This window comes from Euphorbia lathyris, chromosome 1, assembly GCF_963576675.1.
Source record: "Euphorbia lathyris chromosome 1, ddEupLath1.1, whole genome shotgun sequence".
Classification (NCBI taxonomy): Eukaryota; Viridiplantae; Streptophyta; class Magnoliopsida; order Malpighiales; family Euphorbiaceae; genus Euphorbia; species Euphorbia lathyris.
Window position 1 is genome coordinate 88,047,237 of NC_088910.1, and position 20,180 is coordinate 88,067,416.

Here is a 20,180-nt window from a genome sequence, read left to right on the forward strand (position 1 = left end):
GAATATACTCATATTATATTTGCTAGCTGGTCTGAACTGTGTCTATATAGAATTTCAATTTCATCAGAATCCAAATTGTCTTTAACGTAGTTCTTGTCAAGTTCTACATGCTTAGTTCTGTCATGTGGAATTGGATTGTTTGCAATCTCAATGGCTGGCATATTGTCGCAGAACAAGATCATAGATTTTTTTTTTATCCATACCCAAGTTCTTATAAGAGAATCTTCAACCAAGTGAGTTCGGATGTTCCGTGATGCATTGCATGATACTCTGCTTCAGCACTTGATAATGCTATAACATTTTGTTTCTTGCTTCTCCAAGTTACCAAGTTTCATCCCACAAATGATAAGTAGCCTGAAGTATATTTTTTTTTGTATGTTTTGTCTCCAGCAAAATCAGAATCTATACATGTCACAATATCTAAATAATCATTCTTAGTGAACATGACACTTTTTCCTTGAAAAGACTTGAGATAGGCTAAAATTCGATTTACTGCATTCATGTGACGCTCACTCGGATTATAAATAAACTGACTCACAACGTCAACTGCATATGTCAAATCAGGTCTAGTGTGAGTTAAATAAATTAATTTTTCCACAACTCTCTGGTACCTTTCTTTGTTGGTCGGAATTTGATCTGGATAGATGGACAACCTATGATTAACTTCAATAGGAGTATCTATTGGCTTGCATGCAGAACATGTGATTTCAACCAAAAGATCCAAAACATACTTCCGTTGAGAGAAGAACTCCTTACTTTGACCGAGATACTTCTATACCTAAGAAGTATTTTAGAGCTCTGAGATCCTTCATATCAAACTCTTTGGCCAAGTAATTATGAAGCTTCTCGATTTCATTATCATTATTACCTGTAACAATCACCAACATAGACAAGAAGTATGGTAATATTTCATGGTTTCTTTTGTAAAACAAAGTATGATCGCTGAGAGCTTATTTGAATCCATACGTCTTCATGGCGTAACTTAATCTCCCAACCCATGTTCTAGGTGATTGTTTTAGCTCATACAACGCCTTCCTCAACCTACACAGCTTTGAATTCTTCTAAATCAAATACCTGGAGGAGGATCCATATAAACTTTCTCAATCAAATCACCATGGAGAAAGGCATTTTTTTACGTCAAATTGCCTTAATGACCAATCTAAATTGGCTGCAAGTGATAGTACAACTCGAACAATATTCATTTTTTCCACGGGAGCAAAAGTCTCTTAGTAATCGATGCGATAAGTTTGTGTATAACCTTTGGCAACTAACTTGGCCCTGTAACTTTCTAATGCTCCATCTGGCCTGTATTTCACTGTAAATACCCACTTACATCCCATCTTCTGTTTTTCTTGAGGCAGATTCGACATCTCCCAAGTAGTGTTTTTCTGAAGCGATGTCATTTCTTCTTCCATTGTTGCCCTCCTTTTTGGGTTTGCTAAGGCTTCCTGAATATTATTAGGAATTGAATCCGAAGGTAACTAGAGACCAAAGATTAGATTTCCTTGAGATAGGCAATGATATGTGTTTCGTGCCTTTTTGGTGTGAATTGGATCGAATTGCGAGCGTGCTAGTAGCTTTGTTGAAAAACTACAAAAAGAGTTAATAACTAAGATCTAACTTCTAATCAAACGAAAGTGTAAAAAGCTTAAAGGACATAAAATGCCAAAAGTTCGTAGTGGAACCTAGAAGATTGGTTATGACTACACTAAGATGTTGCAAGAGAAAGAATCTAAAAAGAGAAACGTGCACTGGAATTGAATTGAGATGTTTGTATTGATCGAACTAAAAGACTAGAGCTAGTGCTTACAAATTGAAAGTAAGATTCTCATGAACAAACTATGGCTGTAGAATAGCTAGAGTCCATAAGGTTTGATTTGATTTGATTTCATTGTTGTTGAATTGCTTGAGTTGAATCCATCTTTCTCTTTATTTTCTCTTTTAAATACTGCTTCGTGGTTCTGATAACTGCCGCTCCCACGTTCTCTTCATTGGCTCTCTCTGTGCAACGGGCTATGGTTCCTTTTGCGGATTCACCCCACGTCATGAACTACCCACGTTCTTATCCACGTTTATGCCATTTCGTGGAGTAAGCTGCTGCTGTGAATAAACTCTGCTTCTTCCATCGTTTGGCCATTTTGTTATGTTTCTCACAAGTCGCGCTAACTGAGCTCAATTCTCTGGCTCTTCCTCTATGTTGATCCTTCTCAGTTAGTCCCAACATAACTGTAGGGGAAACAATATGATACAAAGTTGGATATTGGATAGGCAATATTAGAAGAGTTAGAAAATCCAAATCTATCTGGTTCTTTTCGCTCACGAGTAGGATATCTTTTAACTTGATAATTATTATTAGAAGAAATCGGAACAACGGATTGATCCAAACAAGAGTTTTGGTTTTCAGGGAACTGGAGATTTACCTCGGAGTCAATCTTTGAAGAGTCATCTGATGGCATAGTATTATCATTGATAGGAGGATCTGTCCCATTTCTACGAGAATACTTCTGTTGAAATAGTCTAGCCGATCTCTCTCCCTCATATTCAGCCACCTTGTCATCACCACTTTGTTCATCATACTACCAAAACCTCTTTTCTGCTAACCATAATTGTTCATCTTCCTTACTATTAATCTCCCCTGAGAGGAATAAGTGACACATCCTTAGAAAAATAGAACTCTTTTTCATAAAATCTCCACATCCATGGAAACATAGTGATATAGCATAAAATGAATGGGCTTGGGCAATGGCCCAATTGAATCCAACATATGGGCCTAATCTAAAGCCCATGGAAATAAAGGTTGTGAAAGCCTGCTCATATGAAAGCTTCTTCAGGAAGCTGTCTAAGAGGGCACGTGGACCAATGGTTGTTCCGGATTCCAAAGGCACGCTCCTAACCCCATATCAAGTCGTGTATTGTGGAATGATATAAAAGGAAAGATTCTGAAGCCAATCACATGCTGATACGTATATAACTTATTATCAAAGCCAATTAGAAGCTGACACATGTAAAGTACATACGTATTTCAGGTACATAATTGCCTATAATAGTTATAGAATCTAAACCCCAGGTACATCATAATCATTTACTGTCTATTATCACTTGTTTTTTTTTTTTTTTTTTTTTGAAACTCAAACTCATTCATTAAACGATTGAGGCATTAATATCCTCTTCAATTACATTTATCAGCCAATCCGGCAAATCAAAAAACGAATAAAAACTAGCATTGGAACGAGCCTGCCTAGCTATTTGGTGAGCAGCTCTATTCGCTAGTCGCGGAACATAAGACACAGAAAACGTCTTTTTACTCAACAATTCTTTGCAATCTTCAATAATGTCTCCAAAACTTGATAAATCTGGCTCATTTGCTTTAATCCCTTTAACCACTAATTGGGCATCCATCTCAAATTCTACGTTGTCAAGATGCACCTCTAGGGCCCAAAGTAGTCCTGCTCGCAGAGCCAGTGCTTCTACAACCCGAGCCGAGTGAACTCCTCTTGCCACTCCACTTGCTCCTGCCATAAACTGCCCATCATCCGATCTTACCACTGCCCCCCACCCGCATTGACCCGAGTCCGCAAAGATTGCCCCATCCAAATTACACTTTAGTCCGCCATTTCTCGGTCTTTGCCACCTCCTCATTTGCTGTTGAATCGAATCCCCTAATAACCCCCTGTAGCGCTGCTGCTGGGTTCTCCTTTCTGCAGATCTCACGCCTTGCATCTGCTGCTGCTCTCCTGTTTCTGGGTTTTCAATTCCCAGTCCATTCTGTTGTTCGGTACAAGGGTTTTCTTCCTCGGCTATCCTTCGATCCATCCCTCTTCTTTCCTCTGACCTCACTCTCCTCCTTCCGTCCTCTCTCTGATTCCACCCCCCTGTTTCTTACCCGACGCCCCTCCTCCTGATTAACCCTTTCGTTTCTTCTCTCCCCATTCCCTTCACACTCCTCCCACTGGTCACTTACCGCCATCTTCCTTACTTTCTCCCTCGCCTCCTTCCATTCAGTTACATACTGATACGTTCTCTGGGTCCTCACTGCTGCATTTATCAACTCGTTATTCCACAATACGTCATTCTGTGTTGCCAAATGGAGAACAACACACAAATAATTTTTATTAAGACCTCCACTCTTTCGCTGGAGCATTTTACCTGGAGCCATTCCACCACATCATCATACTCTCTAGCCGGCGGGCTAAGTCCCATCTCCTGCCAACAGTTTACTGCATACGGGCATGCACAGAACAAGTGCCAGCTGTATTCAATGTCAACTTCACACACTAAGCAGTGGCTAGGAATCAACATATGGCGAGCCCTCAGTGCCGATCTCATAGGTAAGCACTTTGATCCCAGTTTCCAAACAAATGATTTCATTTTAGGTGGTATCAGTAAGTCCCACAAGTTACTCCATTCAACAGTAGGCTCCCCTTGCCATTTCAATTTCTCCAGTGCTTTGTATCCCGATTTTGACGAATAACATCCATTTTTGGTGTATTGCCAAACCAATCTATCAGGCCTAGATCTCAAGGGTAAGATTATACTATCAATCTCCTCCACCTCATCACTTGTAAACAGCTCATTAATCTTCCCTCTATCCCAACTCCTCGACCCTTCCTCGAACAAATCTATCACTTTCAACTCCTCCATTCCTTCCACCATTCTAGATCGAACTCGAAACGCTCCCTCCCTTCCAATCCATGGGTCCTTCTAGACTCTAACTGATTCTCCATTCCCTACTTCCCACTTCAGACCCAGGTTTAGAACTTCAATTGACTTCCATATACCTCTCCAAATAAAGCTAGGATTTCTGCCTAACTTTGCATTTAGAAAATTGTCAGTTGGAAAATATTTGGCCTTGAACACTCGACTGACTAGCATATTAGGTTTGGCAATGAATTTCCATCCCTGTTTTCCTAGAAGGGCTAGATTGAAAAGTTGCAGGTCTCTAAAAGCCAGGCCCCCTTCTCTTTTGGTTTACACAACTTCTCCCATCCAAACCAATGCATTCTGTCTGCCCCATTCTCCTTTTTGCCCCACCAAAACGAATTCATTATTCTTTGTAGTTCCTCACAAATTGATTTTAGTAGGAGGAACGTGCTCATACAAAAAGTAGGCTACGCTTGGGCTACCGTTTTGATTAGCACATCTTTCCCAGCACTAGACAGAAATTTAAAACTCCACCCATTAACTCGATTCCTTAATCTATCAATTAAGAACATGAACAAACTCCTCTTCGACCTCCCAATCAAAGAAAGCAATCCCATGTACTTTCCTGTGTTCAAAGGGGAGTATACACCTAATTTGGTGCAAATACCATTCCTGACTTCACTACTTACATTAGTGCTAAAGAAAATACCTGACTTGTTAACATTCACAGCTTGCCCTGAAGCTTTCTTAAAATCAGATAGGATCTTTAGAATGTTCTCAGCATCTGCATCTGACGCCCCAAAGAATAGGAAGCTATCATCTGCAAAGAGTAGATGAGCCACCACTGGTGCTCCTCGACACACCCTGCACCCTCTAATCAGGCCATCTCTCTCAGCTTTAAATATCAACTGGGACAGAACTTCCGCACAAAGTATAAATAAATACGGTGAGAGCGGATCTCCTTGTCGAATTCCTCTCACAGGGCTGACCGGCCCCGCCAACTCTTTATTCACTGCAATAGAGTATGTAACTGTCGATACATATAACATTATCCACTGAATCCACGTCTCACTAAACCCCATTCCCTTCATTACTGCTTCCAAGAATCTCCAATCCACTCTATCATAGGCCTTGCTTATGTCAATTTTGAGTGCAACATCTCCCTGCTCCCCCCTGTTTTTCCTTTTCATATGGTGTATGGCCTCGAAGGCTACTTGGACACTATCAATTATTGACCTTCCAGGGACAAAAGCTGCTTGAGTCTCACTAATAAGGTTAGGGAGGATTAGCTTTAACCTATTAGTAAGGACCTTTGAGATTATTTTGTACAACACATTGCAGAGTGCGATAGGCCTGAAATCTGACATCGAGCTTGGAGAGTCAATTTTAGGAATCAAAACAATAATCGTGTCGTTCAAGTTGGCAGGGAATTCCCTGCGCTCTAACCATCCTTTACAGGCCTCAAAAACTTCCTTCCCAATTACTGGCCAAAAGTACTGATAAAACCCCGGATTAAGTCCATCCGGTCCCGGTGATTTGTCAGGGTGCATTTGGAACACGACAACTTTAAACTCCTCCATCGTGAAAGGCTTTGTTAGGCTTAGATTATATCTATCCGAGAATGTTTCAGTAAGAACACTAACCGGTTCTAGATTACACTCCATCGACTGCTTATACGCTTGTTGAAAGTACCTTTTGGCTTGCTCCATCATCTCCTTTTGGTCCTTCAACACACGCCCATTCTCCTCCTGCAAAGACAAAATTTGGTTCTGCTTCTTTCTGGCATTTACACATGCATGAAAGAATTTTGTATTCATATCCCCACCCTTCAACCAGAATTACTTTGCCCTCTGTCTCCAGAAAATATCTTCCTTCTCCAGGGCCTGATTTAGTTTCCGTTCGATTTCTTTTATTTTTTGCACTGACCCTTCATCTCTTCTATCTCTGAATCTTACTAGTTGGCGTTTGAGAAACTCAATTTCTCTCAAAAATTTGGTTCTGCATCCTCTCCCAAACATCTCCATCTCCTTTGCGCAGAACGCCAGTCTATCCTGCATACATCTGCTTGCACTGCTCCTCCACTGCTTTATTACAAGGTGTTCAAATTCTAGCTCTTGCAGCCATGCTTGTTCAAATCGAAACCTTCCTCTTCCATCTTTTGATTTGGGTTCTGTTGTTGTCAGTACAAGTGGGTAATGATCCGAATAAACAGTAATAGTATTAATCAACCGGTATCTCGGAAAGCGGTTTATCCATTCACCATTCCCAAACATTCTATCCAGCTTTTCTCTAACCCATCTCGGAGAGCCACGACTTCGCTCCCAAGTGAAAGGGCTGCCTCCTTGTCTTAACTCATGAATCTCGCAATCCTGCAGCGCTGCGTTAAATCTTCGCATAAGAATTTCGGGATACTCTGCACCTCCTTGCTTCTCAGTTTGATCCCTAATACAATTAAAGTCTCCCATTACTACCTATGGTAGATTCGATTCCTGTGCTATAGCTTTGAGGATTACCCAAGATTCCACCTGATGCTGTCTCTCTACATACCCATAGAACCCTACACACCTCCAATTCCCTTCTTCTGTATTTGTGATCGTTGCATCAATATGTCTATCAGAGTATTTATTGATGCTCAGTTTTACTTCTGTCTTCCACATCATTGCTAGGCCCCCACTGTGTCCTCTGCTTTCCACTACAAAACATCCATCGAACTTCAGTTTCTTACTTAGTTTCACCATTCGACTCTGGTTTACTAGAGTCTCCATGAGGAACACTACATCAGGTTGACATGATCTGATCATATCCCCTAATGCCTTAACTGCTCGAGAGTTCCCCAGACCTCGGCAGTTCCAACTTATGCAAATCATTCCTCCCGGCGGGCCTGTACCTCGGGCCTCGCCGCTACAACTTCAGTGAAAAAATCCTTATCCAGAATGGAATGGGACTCCTCCGTATTAGAACCAGTAGTTGTGGCTGGTTCCTCAATGTTTTTTCCCCGGTCTTGCACTTCTCCTCTCCTGCGTTTTCTGTCCTCCAGAATTCTTAGTGCCACCTCTTCAGCGCTTTCCATTATCATATCCTCATCTCCCTTTTCTTTTTCAACATTCTGTTCCTTCAGTACATTACTCTGGCTCCCATATATCCTCCCTTGACCACTTCCCGATGCCCCAACGTGATAGAAAAACCCTTGTCTGTGTTTAACCATCTGTCCTGCGGGCGTGAATCTTTTTCCTCCTGGCATGTTGGGGTCGTCGTTCTGGTCCCCTGGTTCTTTGAGCCATCTTGCCCCACTCTGGTCACCCCCTCTTCTAACTACTGCTTTCAACCACTGTCCCCACTCCCTCGGGATATCCTGGCTATTTTCCTCAAATTGCCTTTCACAGTATCGTTCTGAGTGTCCTAACAAGCCACATAAGTAACAGAAAGTACCAATTCTCTCGTATTTAAAGTGTATGAAGGTCGGTGTTGTATCTGTTTTACCTATTCTCTTAAATCGTTTCAATGGCCGTGTGACATCAATTTTTACTCTAATCCTCATATAGGCATTCCCAGCCCCAGCTCCATTCTTAGCATCGTACTCCACAAATTCCCCTAGGAACTCTGCTATCTGCTTGCCTGCGGTCTCGTTCCTGGCACCAAATGGTAAGTTATGTACCTGTACCCATATTGCCATCACGTGGAGCTCAACCGTTTCTGGTTTTACTCTCTCAGGCCATTCATTCATCACTAGCACGTAGTTGTCGAAACTCCAAGGTCCCCCTGCCATTATTCTGTTCTTGTCCATGGCATGAAAGAATTCAAATGAATAAAGGTTGGGCACTATTTCCGTAATTGTAACGCCTCTCCCTGGCCTCCAAAGCCCTGCTAATTTCAGTTTCATTGCTTGGAAATTTACAGGTCTGTCCGCTATGAAGGTCCCCAGAAACCTCAGTCCCCTTACCTCCTTCTCCCCCTCTCCCCTGTTCAAGCTTAGTTCCATTCCTTCGTACTCCTCATCTTCGATGTTTAGGTTTGCCATGTTTTCCTCCATTTGTTTTTCTTTTAATCACAATAATCCCTTCGTCTGCTGTTTGCTTTCACCTCCTTTCTTCCTCTACGCAGGTATAGGTTTTATTTTCTGAGTTTTTATTTCGGTTATCACCAGTATTGATATATCGTAGGTTTTGTTTTTCAAAAGATCACTCCTCTACTTCACGCACATCCAACCAGCCCTGATTAACACCAGCGGCGGTGTTAGACAAGGTGCCGAACGGCCTCGCCCGGGCGGACCGGGGGGTGGACACCTCATGGCGACGTAAGCGGTGATTGGCGCCGAAAGCAACCAATCGTGGAATCAAGCTGCTCGGCAGGACCGGAGCTCGGAGTATGGAAGAGTCGCCACCCACGAATGGAAAAATGAACACCGATCCCTTGCGGGAGACCGGTGAGGGTTCGGAAAACTTAGGTACGAGCCGAGAAGGCTAGCTCCTTTCTGGAGAAAGGCTACTAGGCACCCCGACATCGCCCGGTTATGAACCACCGGCCTCCTACTCAGCGTGTTAGGCGATAACGGACTAATTGCATATTTCTTTAAGTTTAAAATTCATTTGAAACCTTTTCTTTCTCGCTTTTGAAAACCGTTTTGAGCATGTCATTAAAAGCCACTTTAGTAAAGAATCACCCATTTTGCATAAATTTAAAATACATAGGAGAGAGAGGAGGAGAAGGAAGAATTGATTTATTCACAGTGTGATTTAGGCTTTACGTCGTATATTACATCTACGCTAATCTCACTCCCAAAAAACGAGTTTATTTACACGGTTCGTACCTTAATCGCCGTTGGAACGATTTAGATACGTTTCAAAGCCCTGTTAATTATGTTCACTCGAATCACCGTTGGAACGACTCGAGCGTTTGAAAACGTTGAGCAAACAGTTTTAATCTAAAAACGTGATTAATCATACAAGTCAATTTATTTGGTACAAAACCATTTACTTAGGAAAACAATTCAAAACTTCATTATTCACAAGAAAAACAATTTTAATTACAATGTTCGCCTAATCCGTCGTTGGAACGGATTAAGGTTTCAACACGTGATATTTTGGAAATGGTTTAAAAAAACGTCAAGAAAACGTTATTTACACTTTAAGAATATCTAGAAAAACTTTAATTTAAACAAACAAATTAAATTCTCTTTTTGTCTTTTATTTTTCCCTTTTTCACTCAATTATCCTCTACTTGAACATAATTACACTAATGAACCAATTAAACCAAAATTCACCAAGTAAAACTCATTTGGAATATATACATATACACAAAAATAAAATAGAAATACATATATATATATATATATATATAATTTTATCTAAAAATAAGGATATACCTATAAATAAAAAGGAGTACGAAATACTATATGATATAATAAAGAAAATGAAAAGGAGTACTACATATAATACCTATTTATTCTAATTCAAAACATGTAAAAACAATGAGCCAAACTCATAAATGGGAAGAATAACATTGAGTTCCAAATGGTTTTAAGTAATAAACATATAGAAAATAATTTTCACCCTAAATAATAGCTAATATATCTTAAATGTGTCAAAACTATATATATAGGAATATCATACCTTACCAAACCAAATCCAAATGAATTAAACCCAAATACGAAATATATAGCTACATAATACGTAATTAATAGTTATAGGACTCAAAAATAATTTTTACAAATACATAACATAATTAAATATGTATATATACAAATAGAAATGTAAAAAAGAAGAGAAAAGAGGGTTAAAAATGGAATTTTCGGATTCCAGCAGATTACTGACGGAAATCCGTCGCCAATCTGCTGTTAGCAACAGAAAAGGCAGAATTACAGAAACAGTCCAGAAGTTTCCAGATTTGTTCAAAAGCTTTAGATTAGATCTATTCTATCGTTTTGGGTCCCCGAACTACCAAAATTGGATCATAGTCTATAACGGAGATCTCTAAAACGACGTTTTATTAACATTATTTAGAAATATTTTCAAAAAACTTATAATTACAACGTTTTTTAATTCCCGAACTACCTTTGAATCGGATCCCGGTTCGTATTGGGATATTAAAACGAGGTTTTTATTTCAAAACAAAACCGAACGTTTATTTAACACGTGACGAAAATTAAATAAATACGGAATAATAAATAAAAGGGAAAAGTACAAAAATAAACCTTGTGGTTACACATATTTTCGAACAACACCATGTGGTATAAAAGTTTGCAAAATGGTACCATGTACTTCATTCCGTTAGCAAACACATACCAAATTGACTAACGGTGTTAAAAGTCAAAGGAAAAAGAGTTAATTTGGTACTTATATTTATTTATTTTATAAATTAACCTCTATTATTATCTAATTATCACAAATAAACCCCAAAATAAAAATTAAAAATCAAATACATCATATCTTTAATTTCTTGTTTTTGTTCTTCTTTCTCTCTCATCTCTTTCTACTCTTTATTAATTTCTCGCTCTAAAATCAATTGAATTTCAACATTTTTTCTTTAATTTCAAGGTGTTTGCTTCGAATCCTAAAGGTAACAATTCCGGTTTGAATTCAGATTTTCTATCAAAACCCGCCGGCGCCCGTATTACCCAAATGAACCGCCGTCCACTCTTCTCTAATCCGGTTGCTAATTCCATCATCTGTGAAGGATTAATGTTATTCTGCGAACCAAATGATATATACACAACCGAATATTTTCTTTGTAAATCAAGCCATTTTAAGCATTCCGCCATTGAAATTCCGGGTTTCTTCCCTACTCGTCGCATACTTTTTCCAGGAAGAAGAGGCCCAATTGCCCATATAGGGATATTGGTATATTTCCTCAAACAATCCAATCCCAACGATTCAATTTCCTCAACTGTATTACATAACCATCCAAAAGACTCCAAGGAAGATGAAAATAGTGACTCCATTAATCGATATCCTGGATCAGTTCCATCTGTTTCTCTGAAAATCTGATCCAACTGAGTTACATGAAAACGGCAGCGTTTAGGAAATCCAGGCACGTTAAACTCATCGGAAATACTATTTAGATGAGGGAGATTCTGACAAATAGAAACATAAGCCAAAGTTCCATAAGCACCAGAAGCAGAGAAAGAGAGATTAACAGTTCCTACAATCTGAGCAACATCATTAGCCCATCCGAAAAAGCCATCTGAGATTACACAGAGAGGTGGACGGCCGTCCTGTTTAGTAATGATATCATTTAGGGCTTGAAGAAATGGGGTTTTAAGGGTAGCTGATGCTAAAATAAATTTCCCGATTTCTTCTTCAGATGAGAGGTTATCGGAATTTTCAATTCCCGGTGGAAGGCCGTGGTCTGTGCTGCAGAAAGGAAGCTCAACGAATCGGAATTTGGTAGATGATGATGAAGAAAAAGAAGTGGAGATTGTGGAAGGAGGTAATTGATATTTAGTGGAGTATTTGCGATTGTGATTATGAAATGGTGTTTTTGAATGAGTTTTGTTGCTAAGTCGAGGAAAGGAATCAGATGGCCTTGACCCATAAATGGTAGCATTACCACGTAATTATTAGAATTTCCATTAGAGAATTTCCATCTTTAGAAAAGTATCAAACACCTTCGAATTCAATTGATTTTAGAGAGAGAAATTAACAAAGAGAAGGGAGAAGAGAGAGAAAGAAGAAGAGAGAGAAAGAAGAATAAAAATAAGAAATTAAAGAGATGGAAAAGATGATGTATTTGATTTTTAATTTTTATTTTGGGGTTTATTTGTAATAATTAGATAATAATGGAGGTTAATTTATAAAATAAATAAATATAAGGACCAAATTAACTCTTTTTCCTTTGACTTTTAACACCGTTAGTCAATTTAGTATGTGTTTGCTAACGGAATGAAGTACATGGTACCATTTTGCAAACTTTTAAACCACATGGGTGTTGTTCGAAAACAGGTGTAACCACAAGGTTTATTTTTGTACTTTTCCCTAAATAAAATGTGATAAATAAAAGACGAAATAAATAAAAAAACTATAACATAAAAATAAATAAAGAAAAATAATTTAAATAAAATAAAATGAGTCTAGTCCTCGGATAATACCTTAAGATCGGTATCTGTCGGGCGCGCACGCCCAACGGACGTCGGGCGTGCGCCCCGCGCTGTCGGGCGCGCGCCCAGCGGACGTCGGGCGTGCGTCCAACTGTCGTCGGGCGTGCGCCGATTATCGCTAGGCGCTCGCACCACGTTGCCGAGCACTCGCGAGCCATCCATTCGACGACCGCAACTCCTACTGACCTCACGTCTTTTTATTATATATTTTTTGCTTTAAAACTTCCAGAATCAACCGCTTCGACCGTCTTGTTACAGGTTTTCGTCACAGGTTCTCCGACTCGGTGTCTACAGGCGGCGACACCCTCACAGAGTTGTTCGGAGGGACTACGACACTCTCACGACGTAATTCGCCCTAGCAGAGAGACCCTTTCTTATTTAATTCTTCTATTATCACTTGTTTTCAAGTTATTTTGTAGAGACAAGTAGACCTGTTCATGGGTTGGGTTTGGGCCGGGCCTAAGCGGGTTTGTCACATAATTACTTTGTCCAAGCCTAACCCAGCGCGCACTATATTTACATCGGGCTCGGGCCGGGCTGGGCCAAGCTAAAAGAACTAATTCCCAAGCCCAACCCGGCCCAACCCAAGTAATATTTTTGTATTTTTAAAAATTAAAATTAAACTATAAATATAAATAATAAAATACAACAAACTAAATTTTAGAGGATTATTGGGTAAATTACATACGTGGTGTACAACCTTTATCCATTTTCACACTTTGGTGTACAACCTTCAATTTTACACACTAAAGTGTACAACCTTTTGGTGACCTCCCACTAAAGTGTACCGCCGGTAATTGTGTCCGGTCAACCCGAAGTCAACGCGCCACATCACCATTTTGACTTCTCTAAAATTCAAAAAATGACTCACTTAATATAAAATTATTTTTATACCCTTTATTCTTTATATAATTACTAAAAAAACCCTTTCTTCTTCCTCCATTTTCTTTTTGCAATTTCTCTCTCTAAAGCTTCCACTCTTTTTACCCTTTCTCTCTCTAAGTCCTATCTCTCTCTAAAGGGACTTTGAAATTGAATTCCAAAACTCATTTATTAACTCTCTTCATGTAATGGAGATCGGGGATGGACGATTGGCGGTGAAAATCGGAAGTAGCACTGGAATCAGAGAACAACAAGAACTTTCAAAGCCATTCTTTCCGTCTTGCACCCTTACTATTATAGTCGACTTTCTCTGGTGAGTGTGCAGCCAAAATCGATTTCGAACTTTGGAAATCCGGCCTCGAAGTGAAATCGACGATTTTGGGTTTCACAATATAAGTGAAATCGAAGCAAAATTGAAGAGAATTTGGGTTAGGGATCTCATTTTCTGAACTTGCAGAGTTGGAATGGCTGGTTGAACGGGGATAAAACTCGATAATTACCGCCATACTCAATGATGTATTCTCGGAATTCGCCTTGGTTTATATATTTGAAAGTAGCAGAAGGAGGAACTGAAGCTTGTGCAATGGTGGATAAAATGGCAATGGTGAAGAGATAGAGTATAAAAGTAGATGGCTTTTCCATTTTTGTTTATGTAATTAGGAGTGATGGAAAACATGTGCTGCTCATATCTCCTGTGAGGTGATTAAAAGTAATAAACTTCGTTTTACCAACCATTTCGTTTTTTTATCAATGGTAATAAATTTCAGGTTGTGATGATCCAAGACAGAGAGGAGTGAGAGAGATTTAGAGAGAGGAGTTAGAGAGAGAAAATTTAGAGAAAAAAGGAAAAAGAAAGATGGAGAAAAATTGGAGGAAGGTAGAAGACAATGGCATTTTAGTAATTATATAAGCGTAAATTGTATTTTTATAATTTCATAAGGAGTGGGTCCCACTTTTTATAATGGGTAGGATGAAAATGATGATGTGGCACGTTGACTTTGGGTTGACCGGTCACAATTACCGGCTGTATACTTTAGTGAGAGGTCACCTAAAGTTTGTACACTTTAGTGTGCAAAATTAAAGGTTGTACACCAAAGTGTGAAAACAGGTAAAGGTTGTACACCACTTATGTAATTTACCCGAGGATTATTTCAATAAAAATCAATTAACGCAATTCTAAATAAAAAAATACTCATTTGATAGTAATAAATAAAACAGTAACAAAAATATGTATATGTTTACCAATTCTAAAAAATATATGGTTTGGAAAATTTGATGTTGAAGAAATTTAAAATTTTTATCTTTGGAATATAAAGTTTATTAAACTTTAAAATTTATAAAATTAAAGTTATTATTAAAATTTCGGACCGGGCTAGGTTGGGCCTGGGTTTTGAGACAAATCCCAAACCCAACCTACTCTGTATTCGGGCCTAAGCGGGCTTGGACCGGTCGGGCCTATTACAAAATATATACATCCAATCCCAGTCTTTGAAGAGCGGGCTTGGACGGACTGGGCGGGCCAATGGGCTTTTGAACAGGTCTAGTCTCAAGTACTTTGCGGACTTAAGCATCAGAGAGGGGACATCGAAATCTGGACCCTCACTGACTGTTTGTTATTGGTTCAGGTGATCAGAAGACGTGATCGAAAAGTGTGTTCATTATTGAAAACATCATTTGGTGCGGTGAAGGTGGACGATCTTCGTAAAAATGACTAATCTACTCAGTTTTGCGGTGCAACTGATTATTCAACAAGATGGCGATGCTCTAAGTACTTCGGTTGTACCTAATAACGACCTCGTTGATTCAAGCAATAATCCTTTACCATTATTACTTGTTTGTCCAAGCGTATATCAAATGATAGACCCTTGTTTGGGATCGTTAGACCACGAATAACGTAGGTTTATGAATGGCCTAACAAAGCAATTAATATACAATATTGGATATGTTCAAGAATGTATGAATGTTCTTAGAACAGAGCATGCGACGTAGATGGAGGTAATGTGAATAGAGCTTGATGAGGCTAGGGAAGCTAGTAGATATGGAGATAGAAATAGTTCAACAGCTTGTTCAACGGGACATCACGACAACCAAATATGTCCTAAGAAAAGAGGATTTTCTAAGGAGTCTCAACCAAAGGTAGCATGACAGAGATCTAGGGAGAAACATGCTAGTCTTCCATATCGAAGGCATTATCGTTCGCCTTCAGTTGAATCCTTGATTCGCCGCTACGAAGCACACAAGAAGAAGCCGAAGGTTTATAAATCTCCAGATCAAAGAAATCGGTGATACAAGCTAGAGCCAAAGAAGGAATAATCAAACTCTTTGAAGGATGAGGTTTATAATCTCTTCTGCAAAGAGCTTCGGTAGACAATGAAGGATGAGGGATTAAATTCCAAGAGGCAAGAGACTTTCGAAGGGGATGTTCCTTTCGGCATAGAAATTAGGCCTCTCAGTGCGGACCATACCACAGGGATTCAAATACCCAATCCTCAAGGATTACAATGGTATGGTTGACCCTACTCTACATGTCAAAATTTTCCTTAGGGCTTTCTAGACCACAACGGTGACTGATGCTCTCATGTAGCGATTATTCTCCACAACTTTAAGGGATTTTGTGGCATATTGGTATGATTAGCTACTACCAGGATCCATCCAATCTTTTAAACAAATGTTTTATCTTAATCTTTTTCACGGACTGTTGCTGTGCTAAAGGGGCTAACAGTTTATAGCCTTAATCTTTTATAAATGTCCATATTTTTGTTATTCGATTCCCGCGTCCAGGTTTTATTTTTTCTTCTTCATTTAGTTTTTATTTTTTATTATTATTTTTCTAATATCAAATGTTAAAGAAATATGAAAAAACTAAATGTCACGAGAATATTTATTTATCTTTGAATTAGAAAAACTTTATAAGATTTGCATAGTTTGACACTAAATTGATCATAAACCATAATTTGAAAAGGATGTATAATTTTGCCTCTTATATTTATATCCTAATTCAATGCATTTAGAATTCATACTCTCTAGATTTGCACACCTTTAAGTTGTCCTTGTCACTAGGGGTAAGCAGAACCGAACCAAAAATCCAAAGACCGGACCGAAAAAATCAAACCAAACCGGACCGAATTATATTTTAGTTTGATTCGGTCCTAATTTTTAAGCTAGTTTGGTTTTCGGTTTGGTCCGGTCCAAAACCGAATAAAATCAGACCGAAATACAATATGTACTACTCTCAATTTTAAGGTTTTAAATTAATTAACTAATTAAATATAGAAAAGAAAAAACAATTAAACATGTTTTCTCTCTCTCAACTAATTATATATATCAAAGAAAAAGTAATTATATGATTATTTTCTTTATATAATTGTTTAGTTAGTGAAGGTGCAAGTAGTTGTAGGTCTCTAGTGCTTTGTTTGGTCCAAACATGAACCAAACCGGACTGTACCGAAATAATTTGGTTCGATCCAGACCAAATCGAATTATAATTTGTTTTGGTTTGGTCTTAAAAAATAGAGGTAATTTGGTTTGGTCCAATTCGGTTTGGTTCGGTTTTTAGACCGAATCGGACCATGCTCACCCCTACTTGTCACTATAAATTACCTCTCTAGGTCTTCTATGAACAGTAGTTTCGTTTTCTTTTTTGCTACAGTGACTTCGTCTTCTCCCTTATACAGCAGCGCCGCTTGACACCGGTTCAAAGGGGGAAGCTCAACCCGATGGTTGCCGCCGATCCCCACGGCTGCACAATACCAGCACCACCGCCCCAGAAACCGCTAGACGGTGGCGCCTCCGAGTCTCCTACCCAAACCTCTCCAAGATCCTATGTCGATTCCGTAATCGGCAACCAACATGAACCTACAATCAGAACAACTGTTGATTTGAGAGAGGAAGGATTAGCATCGATCGATTTCACAAACCCCCTGCGACCTGAAATTACCATTGCTCCAAGCCTTGTTAAACACTAGTCAGAAAATTGGAAAGATGCAATTATCATCAAGGTGTTGGGTAAGAATGTTGGTTTCATTGCTCTGCAAAACAGAGTTCTTGAGGTATGGAAACTAAAAGGGAAAAATAAATTAATGGATATTGGGTTTGGTTTCCATGTAGCGCAATTTTCATCTCTGTCTGACAGAGATCGTGTGATCGGGGAAGGTCCCTGGATAATTCAAGGGCATTATTTGACTATTCATATTTGGTCCCCAGATTTTGTTCCTACTGAAGCTGCAATTGAATCAACTCTAGTCTGGGCTCGCTGTCTACATCTTCCACTTCAGTACTATGATGGGAATTGCTTGATGCTAGTAAGTAACTCTTTGGGAAAGGCAGTAAAGGTTTATAAGAACACAAGACAGGCAACTCGTGGCCATTTCGCACGTGTCTGTGTGGAAATTGATCTCCACAAGCCTCTCATTGCTCAATTCTGTCTGAATAAGAAGGAATACCGGGTTGAATATGAGGGTTTGCATATTGCCTGCATGAACTGTTGTCACTATGGACATGCGAAAGAATCTTGTCTCCATCCTAGTGCCATTAGCCCTGAACTCGCCACCCCTGTGGAAAATTCTGGAGACGTTGTGATGCAAACTTTGGATGCTAATGAAAGCACTCTTGGCAATGTGGCTAATGCCCCTGTGCCGCTTGAGACAACCCCGAACTATGGACCATGGATGATGGTTCCCCGTAGGAAATACACTCCCCGTCCTAAACACCCGCCCACGTGGAATCAAACGGATCACAATAATCCTGTTGTTAGCACCTTGCAGGTAGAGAAGACCACCCCTAATGGTGTTGCTGCAAAGCCTTTCTCTTAGGTACCAGCAGCTGACTTCCTCCCTCGTCGGGGCTCCTCTAGCTCCAATAGAGGACGAGGAAGCTTCAAATACAATCAACGTGGTGAGGCTCTTGATAATCAGCACACCAACAACACTTTCGGTCCAACCTCCACGGTTCCTATCCAAAATACATTTATGGGTTTGATGGATAATTTATTGGATAAAATGGATGAGGATCAGACGCTTGGTAAGGAAAATTCTGTTGAATTTAAATTCAGTGTCAATCGCTCCAAGCGCATTCATGCAAGTGATGATAAGGCGAAACCGTTGACTGAAGTTGATGCAAATATGGATAACGTCTCAAATGTGAGGCCTGCCAGTAGTGGAGATGTTTAGCACGCCCATCCCGGTTTGTTATTTCTTGCTCTTTTGTTAATGATTATTACATGGAATTGCTTTGGAGCCGGTGGTAATGAGTTTCACCGGACTCTTCGTCACTTGTTGTATCTCCATGATCATATGATTCTTGTACTGCTAGAGATTCGACTGCCGAGTTCCTGTGCGGACAAGCTTTGTAAGACACTTAATTTTTCAAATGTTGTTTGTATTGAGGCTGATGGTTTCAGTGGGGGGATATGGTTGTTCTGGCATTCTGATAAGATTAATGTTTGTGTGGTAGAAAAGAACTTTCATTTTTTTCATTGCCAGGTTAGCTTTATGGACAGATCTCTTCATGCGTAGAGCTTCCTGTTTACTGCAGTGTATGTCCACCTTCAGTTTTGCAATAAGAGAATCTTTCTGAATGATATCTGTACTCTCCAAAATTCCATCAGTGGTCTTTGGCTTTTAGCAGGTGACTTTAACTGTATAAAGTCTCCGACAGAGAAAAAAGGAGGCTCTATTCGCACCTTGGGTAGGTGTATCTTCTTCACCGACTAGATTAATAAGCTGTGTTTTGTTGATCTAGACTTTGTTGGTCCCTCTTTCACCTGGTTCAGGGGCACTACTCCAAGGACTAGGGTTGCTTGTTGTCTCGATCGGGCTTTAGCTAATCTCGATTGGCGTCATCTTTTCTCGGAAGCCGTGGTTCGTCACCTCATCTGTAACAAATCAGACCACTGTCCTATTCTTATTGACTTACTTCTGATGAAGGGCCCCCCAATTGCTAAGCCTTTTTCGGTTTCAAGCTGCTTGGTTGCAACATCCAGAGTTCATACCCTTTGTTGATAACAACTGGGAAACTGATAAGAAAATCTCTGACAACCTTCAGTCCATCACACCCTTGATGCAGAATTGGAACAGTAGTGTCTTCGGCAACGTTTTTCAGTAGAAAAGGACTTTAACTAAGAGAATTGAGGGGGTTCAACACTGCATTAGCCATAGAGTGACAAGAGGCCTTTTGAAGATCGAGAGGAAGTTGATCAACGAACTAAATGAGATTTTGCAACGTGAGGAAATCCTCTGGTTCCAGAAATCCCGAGTCAAGTGGATTCAGTTTGGTGACAAAAACACGACCTTCTTTCACACCTCCATTCTTATCCGTCGTCATCAAAACAAGATCGAGGGTTTGAAAGATGAACATGACATTTGGATTTGGGACAACGCAGTCATCAAAGGTTTGGTTACTTCCTTTTTTACTACTCTGAACTTGGAAGAGAATTTTTCAAGACCACATTTGACTACTTCTACCAGTTTTCCTCCTTAGGACCCTACTATCTCAGCTTCTCTTGAGGGAGTGTTTTGGCCTGATGAAGTACGAAGTGTTATATTTAGTATGGATCCCTATAAAGCCC

General features: G+C 39.6%; 1 pseudogene; it reads right to left on the reverse strand.

Annotated features, from left to right (window-relative positions):
* Nucleotides 1-11,149: 11,149 nt before the first annotated feature.
* LOC136218618 (UDP-glycosyltransferase 92A1-like) lies at nt 11,150-17,555 on the reverse strand (annotated as a pseudogene).
* Between the last annotated feature and the right edge of the window lie 2,625 nt (nt 17,556-20,180).